The sequence below is a fragment of the Bubalus bubalis genome, chromosome 14 (assembly GCF_019923935.1).
Source record: "Bubalus bubalis isolate 160015118507 breed Murrah chromosome 14, NDDB_SH_1, whole genome shotgun sequence".
NCBI lineage: Eukaryota > Metazoa > Chordata > Mammalia > Artiodactyla > Bovidae > Bubalus > Bubalus bubalis.
In genome coordinates this window covers 52015909-52031038 of record NC_059170.1, presented here as the reverse complement: position 1 = coordinate 52031038, position 15130 = coordinate 52015909, and the positions used below count along the sequence as shown (strand labels likewise).

General features: G+C 38.8%; 1 protein-coding gene and 1 non-coding gene across 2 annotated transcripts in view; both read right to left on the bottom strand.

The window, feature by feature from the left end:
• Positions 1–15130, bottom strand: part of ST8SIA6 (ST8 alpha-N-acetyl-neuraminide alpha-2,8-sialyltransferase 6) — a 163731-nt gene that overhangs the window by 75824 nt on the left and 72777 nt on the right. The gene's annotated exons all lie outside the window — the stretch shown is intronic.
• On the bottom strand, positions 11426–11498 carry TRNAF-GAA. Its single transcript has one exon. It is a non-coding gene; the product is annotated as a tRNA-Phe (tRNA).

Sequence of the window (15130 nt, the reverse complement as noted above, 5' to 3'; positions counted from 1 at the left end):
CAGGTTGATCCAGTTTAGGTGTTAAGTCCTCCAAGACACACAGGGAGCACCACCTTACCTATATGCAGGTTGAAGCGAGGGTAACCAAGAGGACGAATCTGATATGGAGACTGATTAAAATTTCAAATTTAGATGAGTAAGAAGAGGGTCAAAGTAGAGGTGAAATAAAATAGGAGTAGATTGGGAATAAATGGAAGAAAAAAATGACTACCACTGGATCATTACGTGTCTCCTTCCACTGGTCCCTAATTGTGAGATCCTTGGGGGCTTGAAATCAACTCAAGAATGTAGAGTCAGGGTGGAAAGGCTCTCAGGGAAGTGCTTCTTCTAAGTCTTCCAAAACCCACCTCCGACAATATTTTCTTACCTGATCTAACCAAGATTATTCTGACCTTTCTTTAATCTGCTTTGGATTTGAAAACTTTGGATAAACTATTTTTAATGAAAGGCATTTCAATGTCTTGTCCTATGTTGTTTGTTATTAAAGACTGGATTTTTTATTAACATTAATTCTCTTCCTTTGAAATATTATGTGATTGGTACTTGCTTTATCTCTAATTATAATAACTGATATGAAATTTTATCTTCTAGACCAATGTATATCTCTGATCTGTGGATAACTTCTTTCAATAAGCTAGCAAATATGGAAAACTCAGAAGTGGCCACAAGACTGGAAAAGTTCAATTCGCATTTCAATCCCAAAGAAGGGCAATGCCAAAGAATGTTCAAATGACTGTACAACTGCGCTCATTTCACATGATAGCAGGGTCATGTTCAAAATCCTTCAAGCTAGGCTTCAACAGTATGTGAACCAAGAACTTCCAGATGTGCAAGCTGGATTTCAAAAAGGCACATGAACCAGAGATAAAGTTGCCAACAACCATTGGATCATAGAAAAAGCAAGGGAATTCCACAAAAATGTCTACTTTTGCTTCACTGACTATACTAAAGCCTTTAACTGTGTGGATCACAACAAACTGTGGAAAATTCTTAAAGAGATGGGAATATCCGACCACCTTACCTGCTTCCTGAGGAACCTGTATGTGGGTCAAGAAGCAACACTTAGTACCAGATATGGAACAATGGACTAGTTCAAAATTGGGAAAGGAGTACATTAAGGAGTATATTGTCACCCTGTTTATTTAACTTATATGCAGAGTACATCATGTGAAATGCCAGAAGGATGAATCACAAACTGGAATCAAGATTCCTGGGAGAAATATCAATAATGTCAGATATGCAGATGATACTACCCTAATAGCAAAAAGTGAAGAGGAACTAAAGAGCTTTTTGATGAAGGTGCAAGAGGTGAGTGAAAAAGCTGGTTTAAGACTCAACATTAAAAAAACTAAGATCATGGCATCCAGTCCCATCACTTCACGGCAAATAGATGGGGAAAAAAATGGAAACAGTGACAAATGTTATCTTCTTGGGCTCCAGAATCGTGGCAGACAAAAAGACATTTGCTCCTTGGAAGAAAAGCTATAACAAACCTAGACAGTGTATTAAAAAAGCAGAGACATCATTTTGCCGACAAAGGTCCATATAGTCAAAGCTATGGTTTTTCCCGTAGTTGTGTATGAATATGAAAGTTGGACCATAAAGATGGCTAAGTGCTGAAAAATTGATGCTTTTGAACTGTGGTGCTGGAGAAGACTCTTGCGAGTCCACTCCCGTGGACTGCAACATCAAACCAGTCAATCCTAAAGGGAATCAACCCTGAATAATCATTGAAAGGACTGATGCTAAAGCTGAAGCTCCAGTATTTTGGTCACCTGATGCGAAGAGCTGACTCACTGGAAAAGACCCTGATGCTGGGAAAGATTGAGGGACGGAGGAGAAGGGGGTGGCAGAGGATGAGATGGTTGGATGGCATCACCAACTCAATGGACATGAGTTTGAGCAAACTCTGGGAGATAGTGATGGACAGGGAAGCCTGCAGTGTGTGCTGCAGTCCATGGGATCACAAAGAGTAGGTCGTAACTTACCAACTGAACGAAAACAAAGTGGAATGCTTGATCTCAGCAAATGGAAATAATTTAAAAACTGACTATATTTTTGATACTAATATCCACATTATTCCTTGATGTAAAAATTCTGATCTGCTTTTCTGGTGAAGCGTGAATGTGATGACAGCAGCATCCACTGGGCAGTCATGAGGCGCTGTGCATTGCTGCAAACTACGTGCTTACAGGGACCACGTACTCCTCACAATGAATATACATGGTCAGGACTGTGCCATTTTATACAGAGATATAAGACACTGGAAGAGCAAAGAACATACTACATAAAGTTACTCTGTTGGTTAGATTTGGAGCAGAGTTTTGAACCCACACAGTGCATGTCTGTGTTTCTAGCCATTATTCTACCTCCACTTAGAGTGAAAGATTCGTTTTTCAGTGGTGAGCTGTTCATTGCCTACAGCAGGAGTCCCCGGTCTTCGGGATCTAATGCCTCATGATCTGAGTTGGAGATGATATAATAATAGAAACAAAATGCACAATAAATGAATCATCCGAAGACCATCCCCTCCCCACCCTCAGTCCATGGAAAAACTGTCTTCCATGAAACCCGTCCCTGCTGCCAAAAAAGTTGGGGACCTCTCGTCTACAGCACCTGCCACTGGATTCTGAGTCTACAGGAACAGACAAACAGTCTCTCCTTGACCAAACTCTAGTCAAGCTCCCCCTTTTCAACTAGGACCCATTCATGGGCATGCCCTTAAGAGACCAGTTTTAATAAGAACACTGCTGATTCAGCTTATCCAGAATTCCCCCATCCTCCATGTGTGATTACCCTTGATATCTGATCAAATTCCTCATCCTCCACCACTTCCCAGTTCAATCACCATGGACTGCCTCCAGCAAGATTCCTATCAGGCTGGTTTGGCAAGAATCATCCCTTACCCTTGATGCTTCCTCCTCTGATCCCCACTTGCTCCTAGGCTATAAATCCCCATACTTCCTTGCTGGATTCAGAGTTCAGTCCAGTCTCTCTCCTCCATGGTAAATCTCCATTGCAGGAGTCCCTACACCCATTGCAGTAGTACTGGAAAATGTTTTCCTTACCATCTTAACAAGGGTCATGAATAATTTTTTCTTTAATAGAGTTATTTTGCAATTCTATGTACTGAAGTTAAGAGCTAGCAACATAAAACAATTCTTGTCTACGGGCATGCAAATGAATTCTGTCTAGTGGAGAGACAACACTCCCCTACAGTAGGAAAATCTGTTTTGCCTCCCTTGGCATGTTCATCTCCATATTCCTGATCTATAATCGTGTCTGCTCCTTTGAACTGGCTGTAACACATTACCAGCTTCCTCACTGATGAGTTAAATAAAATCTTTAAAAAGTGTTCATTTTCATATCTGTATGAAAGACATGATTTTACTGTTTTAACACTCTGCATCTGCAAACTGAATAAACATTACCCTGATAAAGAGGACAAACTTTGGTGGCAAACAGCACAGTTCAGATGCCTGCTCTGCTACACAGTAGACACTTAGCTCCTTAGAAACTATTTAACCCCTCTGTGCTTTCAGCTTTGTGTGCAAAATGGGGGTAATGCTATCTCTTTAATAGAGTTGATGCAAAGTTTATAATAATAATGTATAAAAATGCTTAGCATGGTGACTGGGACAGAGAACCCACTTAGGCAGTACTCGGCAGGAGTTCTCTAGGTGGCTGTCAAGGTCATGAATGCCTCCTGAAGTAGTGCCTCTCAAATTGCAACATAGCCATGAATCACCAGGGAAATTTCCTACAATGCAGAATCTGGTTCAGCAGTTCTGGAAAGGGTCCTAATAGTCTGCAGTTCTAACCAGCTCCCAGGTGATGCCAACTTGCTAGACTGAGGATCACACTTTGAGTGACAAAGTTTTATAAGCCTCCTGGATCAAGTTCATCTGCCCTGATAATTTTTTCATAATAGTCTAGAGTAAGACTTACAAGAAATGTGGGCCTGGACTTCCTTGATGGTCCAATGGTTAAGAATCCACTTACCAATGCAGGGGACATAGATCCCTGGTCCAGAAAGGTTCCACATGTTATGGGGCAACTAAGCCTGTGCACCATAATTACTGAACCTGTGCTCTAGTGCTCGTACATTGCAATAAGAGAAGCCCCCATTCTCTGCAACTACAGAAAGCCTATACACAGCAACAAAGATCCAGTGCAGCCAAAAATTAAAAAATAATAAATAAATATTTTTGAAAAGAAAGAAATGTTGGGCCTGACTTATGGCCAGAAGCATAAATAGGGAAAAACAATGAAACAACTGGAAAAACTACAAGAGTAAAATGACTAGGTTACCATGTCTCTAAATAAGAGGTTTATTTTTCTTTTTCCTTTTTCATCTGAAGAACTTGACCAAGGGAATACTGTAAAAGGAGATGTATGATACTGAGAACATTTAACATAATCACATTCCTGAGACAGACCCAGGGTTCATCCTCCTGGGAGCCCTGCTAGACAGCACACAGGTGGCCTCCAATAATCCCTAACACTTCTACTCAGGCTTAACCAGCCCATAAGACACAGCCCTCCAACGGGCATTATTCAAGAAAATTGGATGATGTTTGGAGGATGCACTCCCTTCTAAAAAAAGGCCAACAGACATGTGTTGAAAATGTCTCTAAAATGTTTGCTAAAATCAATGTTTAAATGTCCATATCTGCTATGCACCCCCAATCAGGAAATTCTCTGTCCCAAAATATTCCTTTGTCAACTAATGTTAGGCTAAGTAACTTCAGTCATGTCTGACTCTTTGTGACCTATGGACTGTAGCCCACCAGGCTCCTCTGTCCATGTGATTCTCTGGGCAAGAATACTGGAGTGGGTTGCCATTTCCTACTCCAGGGTATCTTCCCAACCCAGGGATTGAACCCCTGTCTCTTAAACCTTCTGCTCTGTCAACTAAGTATCTCTTCAAAAAAAAGCTGGAGAAGTGAGTTTTGAGATAAGACCTTTATTGAGAAAATAACTCATTCACACTCCATATTGAGTCTCTGGTACTGTCTGTATAGTAGTGGATAGCACTTGAGAATTTAAAAATTCTGAAATATTAGAAACATAATCACCATTATGAAATAAGTTTAGTCATCAAGGAGCGAAAATCTTATAACCTTTAAGTCTATAGTTTATTTTTAGATATTCATATTTCATGCTCATTTTCAGGAAAGCATTAGTGAAACCAAGCAGGACTCTGTGGAGCCCTTCTGTGTACAAAAGCCCTTCCTTGCCCCACCTCCCCATTTCTGGTTTGTAGAAAAAGGCTTTTGTCTCCTAAGCCTTCCTGAGTTCCAAAGATCAGGCTAAAGCAGTTACTAATTAGGGAAGTGAAGGAAAACAGAGACAAAGGAAAAGCAGTTTAACAAGAAAAGTCATGACATGAGTTCACTGATAAAACAGAGTCCTGATTCCTCCAAAAGGATATGCATAACAGTCTGACACAACTTTGTGTGGTTCTTCAGGAAACAAACCCCCTCCCCAACCCAGGTGGAGGATGCTGACTATGTGCTGACACAAGCACGTAGACTCCAGACTGGCTACAGCCAGAAACTTGATGACTAAGATTCCAGAAACATCACCTGTTACTTCACTATCAACCAATCAGAAGTCATGCATCCTGCAGCCCACCCCCCAAATATTGCCTTGTAAAAAACCCTTCCCTGAAAGCCATCAGAGAGTTTGGGTCTTTTGACCATTAGCTGCCCATATTCCTTACTTGGTCCTGGAATAAACGCTGTATGTTCCTTCAGGATGATCTGGTGTCAGTAGATGGGTTTTGCTGCATGGCAGGTGAGCAGACCCAAGTTCAGTTTGGTAACATTAAGTTCAAAAACTGGGGACCTCATGTAGATAATGTAATGGAATTTTCTTTAAAATAACAAAATGAACTAAGTTTAATAAAGTGGTACAATGGTTTCTGATCAGCAGAGCACGCAAAATTTGAAGCAATGAAAAGTGATGGCGAGACTGGGTGCCAATACGGAGAAGCTTCCCAATTAGTGTGAAGGCTCCAGGGAATTATATACTATCTAAACATAAATACTCGAAAGGCTAGTCACTGAACACATCTGAACAGTGAGCAAAATCCTAATTTACTGATCTATTCAAAACTGGTAGATCTTATAAAGGCTGTTTGGGTTTACTTGTAGAATTCAGGTTAGTGTCATCAAAATGAAAATCAATGCAAAAAATCTTTCAGAAATCATGTCCAAACATTTTGGGGCACCTGAAATATGAAATAAAATGATGAGAATATATGTCATAATAAAATAAAAATAGCAAGTGGAATGTCTTATCTCATTGTGGCAATTTTGTAAATGTGAAATGAGGCAGAAGGCCCTACCACAGAATAATGATGATTTTTGAAATTCTGAAATGCATTCAGTCAACAGAAACCTCACAAGAATCTTGCTGTCAATAAAGATTTTTTCTATGACCCATGCTGTGTAAAGCAATGATGAAGAAACTATAAACTAAGGGAACCCTCCTACACTGTGGGAGGAAGGGAAATTGGTACAGCCACTATGGAGAACAGTACAGAGGTTCCTCAATAAACTAAAAATAGAACTACCATATGATCCAACAAGTCCAAGCCTGGGCACATACTCAGAGAAAATTCAAAATATGCACCCACCCCCAAGTTCACTGCAGCACTTCTACAATACCCAAGACTTTGAAGCAACCTAAATGTCCATCGACAGAGGAGTGGATAAAGAAGATATAGTACATATATATAGTGGAATACTACTCCACCATAAAAAAGAATGAAACTGTGCCATTTGCAGAGATATGGATAGATCTAGAGACTGTCATCGGAGAAGGCAATGACACCCCACTCCAGTACTCTTGCCTGGAAAATCCCATGGACGGAAGAGCCTGGTGGGCTGCCATCTATGGGGTCGCACAGAGTTGGACATGACTGAAGCAACTTAGCAGCAGCAGCAGAGACTGTCATATACAGTGAAGTAAGTCAGAAAGAGAAAAACAAATATTGAATAATCTTGCTTACATGTGGAATCTAGAAAAATGATACAGATGAACTTACTTGCAAAGTAGAAAGAGAGACACAGATGTATAGAACAAACATATGGGAACCAAGGGAGGGTGGGATGAATTGGGAGATTGGGATTATACATAGTGTATATATATATATACATATACACACTACTAGATATAAAATAGATCACTAATGAAAACCTACTGTGTAGCACAGAGGACTCTATTCAATGCTCAGTGGTGACCTAAATGGGAAGGAAATCTAAAAAAGAGTGGATATATGTATACATATAGCTGATTCACTTTGCTCTATTGTAGAAACTAATACAACATTACATAACAACTATACTTCAGTAAAATTTAATTTAAAAAATTTTAAAAATAAATGTACCCATTTTTCTGGTTAGAATTTGATATAAACAGACATGAAATGTGCAATGAGGACCAACATCTCATTGAGAAGTGAAGCTCTGGGTGAAGAGATTAACAGTTTGACTCTTCAAATATAGAATATCAAGTCTTACAAGGGTTACTGTGTTGAATTCTATTCAGCCTTTAATCTCAAATGCTATTTAAAGCAACATAAGCAAAAAAAGGAATGTTGGAATCTTCACTTCATGTGCTGTCTGACTCACTATTTATACTTTTTATTTGATCTTCAATAAAGCTCCCTTTGTTTTCATTTAAAAAAACAAACTATAAACTAGAGTGTGTTCTAAAAACAACTTCCAAAAAAAAAAAATAATAAAAACAACTTCCAGAATTATCCCTTGATTCTCTATGACACATTTATATGTCTGTCTCCAACACGATTGTGTCTTCCTCATCTACTAGTGGCCCTCTAATGAATTTGAGCAAATAGATTAATGAATAAATGATCAATGAACTTCAGGATTATAACTTATCCATGGAAAAAAGAGATTTCAGAGCTGATCAGACTGAAAAGTAAAATAAAATTCTAGGGAAAAAAGTCAACAGGAAGCATTAGAATCAAAAGGATCTTCTGATTAAACCCCAGCTAATTATAAGATTTAATTAACCAGAAGAACAGTCTCTCTTCATTCTACTTAATTGAGATTTTACTGCATTTAAAACGATGTCCAAATGCTCTCATTAATAATGAATGAAAGTGTAAGAGAATTGGCTAACCAAATTTACTGTGCTCAGGTAAACCATAATTAGGAAAGGTTACAAGAGTGTCCTAGGAGACCGATCCATCTCAAAATAGAGCAATATAATTACAGATGAAATTCAACAAGGAAACAGCACAACATAATAATTCTTAAAAAGAGGAAATACAATTACTCGAATGAGGTGCTGGGTTCTGAGCAGTGCAGTCAATCAAGTCTCATTTCACGAAACTCAGGAGCAATAAACCTACCCAACAAAATTGAACTATTTGATTACATTAAAGTATATTAATCTAATATCTGAATATTCACAATTTCCCAGCTGATAAAATGCCCTGCTGTTATTTCACTGGAAATTTAGAATAATCTGACTCTTGTTCAGTCAGAGCTACTGGGTCTGGTTATGCATTTTGGCAGGGCCCATGTGCTCTGTCTCCATTTGGGACAGCAGAAATGTTGTTTCCTGCAACATTTCAGGCTCCTCTTTACAGTACCTTCCCCTAGAGGATATTCCTTCTTTGGCTGATTCTTAGTCCCATTTCCTATTCATTTGGAAAACTATAGAGTTTGTGAGCAGGATCATACATGCCCATAAGTTCTAATGAGTTTTTGATGGATCATACTTCACAATGAACACACTTGGATTTTTAAAAAATGCTTTTAATGGGAGAGGAATGAAGTAAGAGGTTGGACTTAGCAGATATAAGCTTGTATATATAGAATGGATAAACAACAAGGTCTACAGGGTATGATATTCAATATCCTGTGATAAACCATAAAGGAAAAAATATGAAAAAGAATGGATATATGTATTTAACTAAATCACTTTGTTGTATAGCAGAAATTAACACAACATTGTAAATCAACTGTGAGTGCATGCTGTCACATCAGACTTTTTGTAACCCTATGCACAAAAGCATGGTGGGATCTTCCTGACCCAAGGATTGAACGCATGTCTTTTACATATGCTGCATTAGAAGGTGGGTTCTTTACTACTAGCACTACCTGGGAAGCCCAATTAACAAAGAAAGTTTTTTTTTTTTAATTTTTAAACTTTACATAATTGTATTAGTTTTGCCAAATATCAAAATGAATCCGCCACAGGTATACATGTGTTCCCCATCCTGAACCCTTCTCCCTCCTCCCTCCCCATTCCATCCCTCTGGGTCGTCCCAGTGCACCAGCCCCAAGCATCCAGTATCGTGCATCGAACCTGGACTGGCAACTCGTTTCATACATGATATTTTACATGTTTCAATGCCATTCTCCCAAATCTTCCCACCCTCTCCCTCTCTCACAGAGTCCATAAGACTGTTCTATACATCAGTGTCTCTTTTCCTGTCTCGTACACAGGATTATTGTTACCATCTTTCTAAATTCCATATATATGTGTTAGTATACTGTATTGGTGTTTTTCTTTCTGGCTTACTTCACTCTATCATAGGCTCCAGTTTCATCCACCTCATTAGAACTGATTCAAATGTATTCTTTTTAATGGCTGAGTAATACTCCATTGTGTATATGTACCACAGCTTTCTTATCCATTCATCTGCTGATGGGCATCTAGGTTGCTTCCATGTCCTGGCTATTATAAACAGTGCTGCGATGAACATTGGGGTACACGTGTCTCTTTCCCTTCTGGTTTCCTCAGTGTGTATGCCCAGCAGTGGGATTGCTGGATCATAAGGCAGGTCTATTTCCAGTTTTTTAAGGAATCTCCACACTGTTCTCCATAGTGGCTGTACTAGTTTGCATTCCCACCAACAGTGGAAGAGGGTTCCCTTTTCTCCACACCCTCTCCAGCATTTATTACTTGTAGACTTTTGGATCGCAGCCATTCTGACTGGTGTGAAATGGTACCTCATAGTGGTTTTGATTTGCATTTCTCTGATAATGAGTGATGTTGAGCATCTTTTCATGTGTTTGTGAGCCATCTGGATGTCTTCTTCGGAGAAATGTCTATTTAGTTCTTTGGCCCATTTTTTGATTGGGTCATTTATTTTTCTGGAGTTGAGCTGTAGGAGTTGCTTGTATATTCTCGAGATTAGTTGTTTGTCAGTTGCTTCATTTGCTATTATCTTCTCCCATTCTGAAGGCTGTCTTTTCACCTTGCTAATGGTTTCCTTTGATGTGCAGAAGCTTCTAACACCATACACAAAAATAAACTCAAAATGGATTAAAGATCTAAACATAAGACCAGAAACTATAAAACTCCTAGAGGAGAACATAGGCAAAACACTCTCTGACATACATCACAGCAGGATCCTCTATGACCCACCTCCCAGAATATTGGAAATAAAAGCAAAAATAAACAAATGGGACCTAATTAACAAAGAAAGTTTTAAAGGAAGTTTTTCTGTCCTCACACCCAACTCGGTTGGCAAAGACAGCCCCCTTCTGGTCTAGTCAGAGAACTGAATCCCTGAGCCTCTGGAGGTGCCCTGGCCCCTCTTACACAGCAGTGGGTGCTTACAGCTACTCAATTCTCAACTTCCTGCCCAAATACCACTAGATTGATTTGCCTTTCCCGGCTTTCATCTTGACCATGGTTCAAAATCACCATGACCACCATGGTTCAAAATCATGGTGACCACCAAGTCACCAACATTTGGCTTCTATTACTCCGGACAACACTTGCCCTCTGCCAGCCCCCATCTCTGGCCACTGAGAGCCTCACCCCCACCCTATGGACTGAGCCAGCTCCAGGCAATCGAAACGAGGACTCAGAGGGATGAGTAACAAGCAGAAGTGCTCAAGTAGGGACTAGGCCTCTAAATCAGGCCTCAGGTTTTGGAAAGAAATGGGCTCCTCAAGCTACATTCTGTGAGCCCAGTTCCTGCTTAAGTGTCAGGCCTCAGGTGAAGGGGGGCTAAGGTGTGACCTAAGAAAGCCATGCCCAGGGATGACCCTGAGGGAAGACCAATTTGCTGTGACTTCTTAATTTCAGCCTAAGGAATCTAACCACTACGACATCAAAACAACTGCATCAAACTTTCCCGGTGGGCCAGTGTTTGAGACTGTGTTTCCAGTGCAAGGGGCACAGGTTCCATCTCTGGTGGGGGAACTAAGATTCTACATGCTGCATGAAAGTGAAAGTTGCTCAGTTGTGTCCAACTCTTTGCGACCCCATGGACTATATAGTCCATGGAATTCTCCAGGCCAGAATACTGGAGTGGGTAGCCTTTCCCTTCTCCAGGGGATCTTCCCAACCCAGGGATCGAACCCAGGTCTCTTGCATTGTAGGCAGATTCTTTACCAGCTGAGCCATAATGGAAGCCCCAAAACTGAACTGCCAAAACCCAGGATCGAACTAGGGACCTTTAGATCTTCACTCTAACACTCTCCCAACTTAGCTATTTCAGCCGCTTCATTATGTGTGGTGTAGCCAAAAAAAAAAAATTTTTTTTTTAATTTTAGAAAAATGACAAAAAACAGTTGTACTGAATTGTCTTCCTTTGGTCTGAACTGCATTTTCCTGATATACAGACCTTCTGGGAACTTCATGCATAAGAATTTTAGAGGAGTTAAATGTGTATGATCACAGGCACACCTGGAGATATTGTGGGTTTGATTTTAGACCAAATAAAGAGAATATCACAATAAAGCTATCACACAAATTTTCTGGCATCCCAACATACAAAAGTTATGTTGATACTATACTGTAGTCTATTAAGTGTGTGATAGATTATGTCTAAAAAATATGTATGCCTTAATTTAAAAATACTTTCTTGAAAAAAATGCTAACCATCACCTGAGCCTTCAGTGAATCACAGTGGTAATATCAAAGATCACTGATCACACATGCCCATAACAGATATAATAAGAGTGAAAAAAGTTTGAAATATTACAAGAATTACCAAAATAAGACACAGAGACATGAAGACATGAAGTGAGCAAATGTTATTGGAAAAATGGTGCCAACAGATTTGCTCAATGCAAGGCTGCCACATCCAATTTATAATAAATGCAATATATATGAAGTGCAATAAACGAGGTCTGGCTTTAGAATAGTCAAGGAAAGGCTGAAATAAATGCACACAGAGGCTAGAATTTTGTTAATCTAACTTCCTTTTTTCAATTCTATCAAAACTTGAATGCATCTGTTAATTCAAGAAATATAATATTCAGAATGATTATTCTTCTTATAGCTATGGGTTTTTCCTTAGGCAATGAATGCTTCCATATAATTCAACCACTTATTACCAGTTTTTCTCAACTCTTGTTTCTTCCCCAGCAATAATACATATTTTCTCAACTTCCTAAATCTCTTTATTACATACAATTGAATGTAATTTGGAATTTACAAGTCTTATCACATTCTCATTCTGCCTAAGCAATTCTAAATATAAAAAGTACTGTCTGCATATATTTCTTCAGAGTTGCTGCAGCTTTGTGCCTAAGATTCCTGAAATTAAAATTATGGTTCTTTGACATCTTTTTCATCTAGTCATTTCTGGCTTTTGGAAAACACCAAAAGCCTTAGTTATCATCCGGTGTCCCAGCTGAAACTTCTTACTTAAGGGTTCACTGAGATGGAAGTAGTAATTACTTTGCCAAGGGATTTGGCCCAGAGCTAAAACCAAGCAAAGTCAAAACTGTCTCTGTAACAATGCAATTAGTCATTCATCAATCCAGCTTATGAGTGACAGCTATAGTGGAATGCCTTAAGGAAATCAAGATATTTTCTACTATATTACTTTATCAGTCTGAAAAGTTATAGTTTACCAAGTATTTGCATTTTATCCTTGGAACAATGCTCTGAAGATTTTTATCATCAGTTTCACATAATAAATATAATTTATTGCTGTTAATTTCATACATTCTATTTGCCCACCTCCCTTACTCTAGTATCCTCTCTGCAAAAATTCTTCCTTCTCATGGAGATCTCCTTCCAACACACAGCTTCTATCTTTATTTCTCTTCTTCCCCAACTTACACCCTCAAACACACTCTTAATTCTCTTGTCTCTCTCTCTGTCACCATTGCTTGGAAAATTTGGAGTCCTGGATGCGCCCAATGCCCTGCCATCTGAGCTAACCCTGGACCAGCCAAATATTGCTGGAGAAAAATCATAAAACTCTGCTGAAATGATTTTACTTTAAACTCTGCTCAATACTCTGTAATAACCTAAATGGGATAAGTGAAGTGAAGTGAAGTCACTCAGTCGTGTCCGACTCTTTGTGATCCATGGACTGTAGCCTGCACCAGGCCTCTCGGTCCATAGGATTTTCCAGGCAAGAGTACTGGAGTGGGTTGCCATTTCCTCCTCCGGGGGAAATGGAATGAAGAATTTTAAAAAGAATAGTTCTTGCCTGGAGAATCCCAGGGACGGGGAAGCCTGGTGGGCTGCCATCTATGGGGTCGCACAGAGTCGGACACGACTGAAGCGACTTAGCAGCAGCAGCAGCACTTGGTTCTTTCTTGGACAATCCTTCATTAGAAAGTTAGCTCTTTTAAATTTTACATGCTTTTAGCAAGAGAAAGTAAAAATAACATAACAACTTTGGCTATCTTTGAAAACTAGTAGCTTGGCACAAAATTTCATTTTTATGCTAACGATGACTTTATATGATGCTGATATTTTAACACTTGCTTTTTAATTAATAATAATTAAATATTAAATAAATAATAATTAAAATATTTTCTTTATTGCTATGTTTTTAATTAAAAACTGTTCTTTAAAAGATTAAACCTAAATAATGTTTTTTAGATAAAAACATAGCAATAAAGATATATACTTTTAAAGAAGAGAAATCACCTATATGCCTACTAAGGTAATTGTTTTTATTTTTATATATTTCATTCTGCCTTTGTGGCACAACCCTGCAGGGCTGAAAGACACTTTGGAAATCAACTAGTCCAAACTCTAATTTTCATGTGAGAAAACTAAGATTTTCTCCACAGAGAATGGAACTGCAAGGGGGAAAAATATCACTATTATGTAATATAATATTAACCCTCTTAAAAGCTATCTTTGGAGAATTACAACTGCAAAATCTAGATTCCTTAATAAAAACTACCAGAAATCCAGGAATTTCTACAAAACATATGTGAATTCAAAGTGTCTGGACTCAGATTTGAATTCAAAGCTCACATAATGGTATGCATTGCTACTACTAATGCTGTCTGCAGATTATTGATCCTGGAAAGCACTCTTCTTGATAAAAAGGCAAACTGCAGATGTTAAAAAGTGCACTTTTGAGGTTTTCTCTCTGATATAACTCAAAGAACTGAAATAGCAGTGAAAAGGGGGGCGGTGTTCTTTGTTGGGAACATGGACGACTTTCAAAATAACTGTTAGAATCTGAACTTGCTGTTACTGGGACAAGACCCAAAGTTGGAACAGAATACCTCCAGTTCTGAGACATGTCTGCTACTAATCAGGAATAAAATCTGAAGCAAAACATTAAAAAAAAAAAAAAGAATAGTTACATGTATAACTGTATATGGATACACCTGAACCTAATACAACATTGTTAATTGACTATACTCCAATATAAAATGAAAATTTTTTTAAAATAAAGAAAACACTATGCTAAATTAAAAAAGATAAAACAGACACAAAAGGCTACATGGTGTATGATTTCAATGATGTGGAATCTCCAGAATGAGTAATCTAATGAAAAGTGAAAGTGAAGTCACTCAGTCCTGTCCAACTCTTTAAGACACTAATACATTGAACCAAAATGCAAATCAGTTGTTGGCAAGGACTGGAGGAACAGTTGGTCAGTAAGTAGTGACTGATTAATGGCTACAGATTTTTCTATTGAGGCAATAGAAATGTTTAAAATTATACAGTGATGTTGGTTGCCCAACATTTTGAATATACCAATGGCTCTGCAGTAAAGAATCTGCCTTCAATGAAGGAGACACAGGAGACGTGGGTTCGATCCCTGGGCCCGGAAGATCCCCTGGAGAAGGAAATGGAAGGAAATCCCCTCCAGTATTCTTGCCTGGGAAATCCCTTGGACTTCCTTTGGAGGAGCCTGGCAGGC